The 6,151-nt window shown below is 32.8% G+C and overlaps 1 pseudogene; it reads right to left on the reverse strand.

Annotated features, from left to right (window-relative positions):
- The window catches only part of LOC109822635, a 20,868-nt pseudogene continuing 17,547 nt past the window's right edge, over positions 2,831 to 6,151 (reverse strand).

Consider the following 6,151-nt stretch of genomic DNA (forward strand, 5'->3'; position numbering starts at 1 on the left):
AGGAAATCCCGCCTCCTATGACAAGGATAACCAAATTTATATATATATATATATATATATATATATATATATAATATATATATATATACTATATATATATATAGTCATATATATCATATGACAAGGAGGGGAATAATCACATGGTGGGATTGTTCATATCATTTGTCAATGATACTGCATATATATATTATAAATATAATATAATATATATATATATATACTATATATATATATACTATATATATATATTTATTATAATATATATATATATATATATATTGATATTAATGTGTATGCCTTGAAAGGAGGGGAAGACTTTTCACATAGAGTGGGGATTTTACCCACATCATTGTTCCATAAAGGAATCCCACGCTCCTTTGTCAAGGGATACCTATTATTATCTCTCTCTTCTCTCTCTCTTATATATATATATATATATATATAAATAATATATATATATATATATATATATTGAGGAATATGGGTATGCTGGTACGCAGTACAAAATTTATGCTTGGTAGTGAGGTGAACATATTAATCCTCCACTGCATTCAAATGGGGGACCACATTCACATGGGTTGAATGTGTCCCGCAAAATTTAATGAGCGGGGGGGGATGGGGAATGTACACATCACTATCAAGGCATAAAAATTTATGCTTGGTAGCGCAAGTAATACCGCCATTCTCCTCTCTTCTCTCTCTCTCTCTCTATATCATATATTATAGTTATAATATATATATATATATATATAATATATATATATATATATATATTAAACCATTTTCATATCATGCCAAAGATCCTAGGCAATATGTGTAGCTAAAAAAGTTTGAGGTGGACAACTTTTGGCTATCGCATGTTCTAAGTTGACACAATTTTTGACTCTCTCTGCTCCTCTCGTCTCTCTCTCTCTCTCTCTCTCTAATATATATAATATATATATATATATATATATATATATAATATATATATAATATATATATATATATATATATCAATTGGAATATTTTATAGAAATGCCATTCATTCCTTGCTTGATCCCTGTTTGTTGCAATCTATTTTAGTTGAGTGCATATTGATAACTTACAGATAAAAATATATACTCCACATGCTCAAATTTGATTGATAGGTGCTTCCATAGATCATAAAATAGAAGAGATAGGGCCAAAGGGCCACCATAATCTTTTATATACATCCATGTTTCCTTGGATGATGCTCACCTCCAAAAAAAAGGGTTTCTATATTCAGAAAAGGGGAAAAGAAATAAAGTGAATTGCTTTTGTTGAAAGCATGTAGGTTGAGATCAATCAAATAGTCAAAAGCTCCAACTTAAAGCATTCTCATTTGCCAAATAGTTAGGTAGCATATCTTTCTTCTTATTATGACTATGATTAAGAAAAAGATACACACTACGAAACCAATTATTATGGTTAAACTTGGATTAGATGTTTCATTAAGCTACTTTGAGAAAGTTTAGTTTGAATTCTCAACTGAAGTTGTCTCGAGTTTGAATTTGAATTTGAATTGTATCTTTTTGTTTTCTTTTGAATTTTTTTGGCAATTATTGTATGGAATGAAGATCCATGCTCATATTAATAAAGAGTGGGCCTAATCTCCATTTTTAATCATTCTGCTATAGTGGAAGAGGGAATGTTAATCTATGATTCTATTGATAACAAACTTGATAGTTACCCCTCATCAGCTTCTGCTACTATAAATTTTCATTTGATTGTTGGTCAGTTGGCACTCAGCATCAATGTGTTTTCCATCCTATCATGGTTACAATAGGCAGATGAAGATCCAAAGAATTCTCTTTTTGAAACATCTTATTAAAGATACATCTTATTTCATTGTCCCAAAACTCTAGAGTTACAATCTTTTCTCAGCACCAAAACTCCTGAACTTACGCATCGCTTTGTATGCGGGAATAGAGTCAAGTGAGAATGAAATTAAGTTAGGATTGTAATAGAATTGATGTGTGAATGAGCTGCCCATTCTCATTCTCCTGTTCGGGTGCGATTAGAGAATTAAGTGGGAATACATTTAAGAAAGGTATATCCAGAATTTATTTTATTATTTCCATTCTCACTTAAGTGAAAATATCAATTCCTTGATAAACGATAACTCATTAGGAATAGCAATTCCACATAAACTGGGAATTGATGAGAAGTGAAAATGGAATTTCTAGTCTAGCATCCAAAAACACATCATGTTTGGTATGCATGAATTAGATGTTGGAATTGCATTCAATTCCTACTCATTCCGGCGTACTGAAAGAGGCAGCATGGTAAAGATTGAGGAGGATTATGATTTTATTTTCTGAGAGGAAGGATGAGGATTCAGCACATCTTGTATATCAGACAGGATTTTCACTAAATAGGGTCCCCCCAAAAAAAACTTTATTAACCCTTCAAGTTGCTTTAGATGGCCAATCTTGTCTTAAGTTGGAAGTGACTTGTGTGTCTATCTTACTTGAATATTAACAAGGGAAACCAAGTTGAGTGATATTGGATATCTCACGAAGCAACGCAAGGAACAATGTTTGCCCTTTTAATCTTTAAATGGATTCATGCCAAACAGTGTGCTCAAATTACTCTAAATGTGAGCTGTGGCCGTCACCATCTTATTACAAGTTAGTGATAGAGAGTTGAATTAGTGAAGCTGCTGCCTACAGTGACAGAATTAAAGAAATGTTGGTCCTTTAACATCTCAATTTATGAGATTTTCTTCAAACTCAAACTGAAAAATCCTCATCCTTCAGAAGGAAATTCTGATTAGACATGGCTAAATCAAGTCCGTTTAAACAATCAACTGACGGAAATAAATAAATAAATATTATAAATCTCCCTCCTGTATAAATGTAGCCAAAGTCTGAGTATATAGAAGAAAAGAATCAGATTATTTTCTACTTATGGCCCATGCCACCCCCAAAACAATATAAGAAATATACACACCATTATAAAGTCATTTCTAACAATACAAACACTGTACATAAATAGAGTTTCAGCCTTAAATGCAAAGACATCAGACCCTCATTTTTATTTATATACCTATATTTGATAAATATAGCATTATGGCTTATTTTATATATAAATGTAATACAATCGATCAATGCTTCGTCTTGGGCTTCTTCACTATCATCACCGTGCAGTTTGCATGATGGGCGCAGTAATCGCTCACGCTACCCAGAACAGCCCTGCATAAAAGATATGTGATCAGTACGCAAAGAAACATCCAGAGGGTGAAGTTTGCATTTCACATATCTTACATTATTTATAGAAATCCCTTAAGGGCATGTTTGTTTGCAGGGAAGTAACAAAGAAGTAACTGAAGTAGAGGAAGTTTCCCCTATTTCAAAAAAAAAATTTATGTTTGTTTCTCCGAAAAGACTACTTCAGCTACTTCCATAAATGCAGATGTGGCGTCTAGGTGGCACACCTACTTCCTAGATTTTTTCCACCCTTGAAAGCTTAGAAGTAGTGGGGAAGTGGATAAAAAGTGGGGTCCACTTAAATTAGATGATCTTAAATGATATTAAATTATAACTCAGATAATGAACATGGTTTTACAACCGAAGGTATATACGTGCAGGTAATTCACGATGGACAATTTATGCACTGGACGAAAAACCCTCATTATCATAAAATATATGTTTGAAATTTCCTGTGACCATCACCCCCAAAATCTCCAAATTCTAAATCTATTACCTCCTCAAACAAAACCTAAATACAAGGCCATCGCTGAATTACAAGGCCAACCTCTATAATTAATCAGCCAAACAAAAAGTAAAAAAATTAAAAATTAAAAATAAATTCAAGCTAAACTCAGTCACAATTTGATACAAGGAATTTGATAAAGGTGACACATCAAATCAACCCAACATGTCAATGTGTCATACACAATCACGTTGATCAAATCAAGTTTAAGAAAATCGTTCTTTTTGACCAGTTTCTTAATGTTCACCGATTTGGTTAAATTTAATAAGAGATTTTCCTCAAATGACTAATTCAATTTTCAGGAGTATGTTTAGTACTCGGTATCTGTAATATTAAGTATATTTGTAATGTCATGAGGTTTCAATAGAAACGCTCAATTTGAACCCAACAACAATTTTATTTCTATTTCAATGACAATCTAAAAAAGAATAAAATGGAACCAACATGTATTAATTAGTTTCTAGTAATGTTTTCAAATATTATCCAAACAAAAAAAGTAAATGAATAGGAAGAAGTTCTACTTCCATTACTTCTAAAAATATATGAAACAAACAAAAAAATGCTATTTCCGCTACTTCCTATTTCATAATTTTGAAAGTTACTTCTGTAACCTACTTCTTACTTCCAGTACTTCCACTATCCAAACGGGCCCTAAGGCGAACAGATAATTGGGGGGAGAGAAATGTCATAGATGGTCATCCATAGAAAAACATATAAGAAGGAAGCGTGCCACGCGTTCTATACACCTTTTTAAAGTTGTTGATTGCACTAATATAATATAACTGATATTTTAACTGTTTTCACTGATATTTGCCTTTTGCAATGATTTGAAGTTTGTCGCGAGACATGTGTCATGTTCTCAAAAACTCGGATCAATTCTTCAACTGGAGCTCTCTGGCCATACAATTTGGTAAGGGAAAAGTCTACTTAAGGATGGTGATTAATGGTAGAAGTTCGAGAAAGGAAACTAACTTCACTCAACGAACTTCTTTTGTATTTGCGGTTACATAGTGAGAATGTTTAAAACATGATATAGTTGCCTTCTGTGAGAAATTACCAGTTGTTAAGGGTTTTTCTACAAGAATGTCGTACGGCTGACATATTAGTATGGAGTAGCAATATTAGCCAAGCTCTGTACACTTGATCTTAGAAGTGGTACCAAATTCTGTAGCACTGAATGCGTAGATAAATTTAGTACCTTTTAATTGCTCCATACCCATGACTGCCCACAACCAACACATCTGCCTGGTATTTTTCCACGGCTTCACAAAGCACATTCCTTGGATCTCCTTCCACTGCCTCATTAATAACATCGTTCACCTGCACATACCAAAAAAAAGTGTTTATATGTAGATTCTTCCAGACAAATTCCTAATATTGCAACTCAAATAGGTAACAAAAAAGCTGTAGAGTTCAACAAAATTTAAATTTCATCCCTTGCTCATCTGCCATGGGAAAATTTGCAAAATAGTCCGTTTTTGCTAATTATTTAGCAAAATAGACCGTTTTGCTAAATAATTAGCAAAATAGACCTCTTTTGAAAAAAAAGGTCGATTTTAAAAAACAAGACTCAGAAAACATACGGGACTACTAGTCCCGTATGTTTAGAGCCAACTTAATCACAGATTAGTGACTCAGAAAACATACGGGACTAGTAGTCCCGTATGTTTTCTGAGTTTCATCTCAATGTTTTGTGAAAATTTCTGAGTTCACTAATCCGTGATTAAAACATACGGGACTAGTAGTCCCGTATGCTTTCTGAGCTGTTTTGCAAAATAGGCCTCTTTTTGGCCTGTTGGCCAAAAAGAGGTATATTTTACTAATTATTTAGCAAAACGGTCTATTTTGCTAAATAATTAGCAAAAACGAACTATTTTGCAAATTTTTCCGCCATGAAAGTATCTGGACATAGGATTTGTACTCGTATTGACACTTAATTTTTATCTAGAAGGTAGCTCTCTAAACTTGATGTTGGTTTACATAAGTTTATACTCTCCCTCTTTTTAGATTGAAAAAGAAAGATGTGGCGCACATTTTATACAAAAGTTTAAAATGTTCTGAAGTATTAGCTAACAATGTGTTTCAAGGTAACATGGCACCTAACACGCCCACAAAGGCAGAATTAATAAAAACAGAAATGTATTTTAAATTTCACAACAGTGAGATTTCAACACATGGCTTCTCAAAACAAGGTAATGAAATAGCATGTCAACTACCACATTACTATTTTTTGGGTACGACTGTACGAGTACCACATTACTTTAAAAACTTACACCTTTTGGATTGCAAGTTAGCAATGTATATCAACCTAACATGATATTTGAGCCTCCCCTTTTAACTCTTTTAAAATTAGAAAAATGAGACGGAGAGAAGGAAATCCAGCCTCCCCTTTTAACTCTTTTAAAATTAGAAAAATGAGACGGAGAGAAGGAAA

This window comes from Asparagus officinalis, chromosome 8 (genome assembly GCF_001876935.1).
Source record: "Asparagus officinalis chromosome 8, Aspof.V1, whole genome shotgun sequence".
Lineage (NCBI taxonomy): Eukaryota > Viridiplantae > Streptophyta > Magnoliopsida > Asparagales > Asparagaceae > Asparagus > Asparagus officinalis.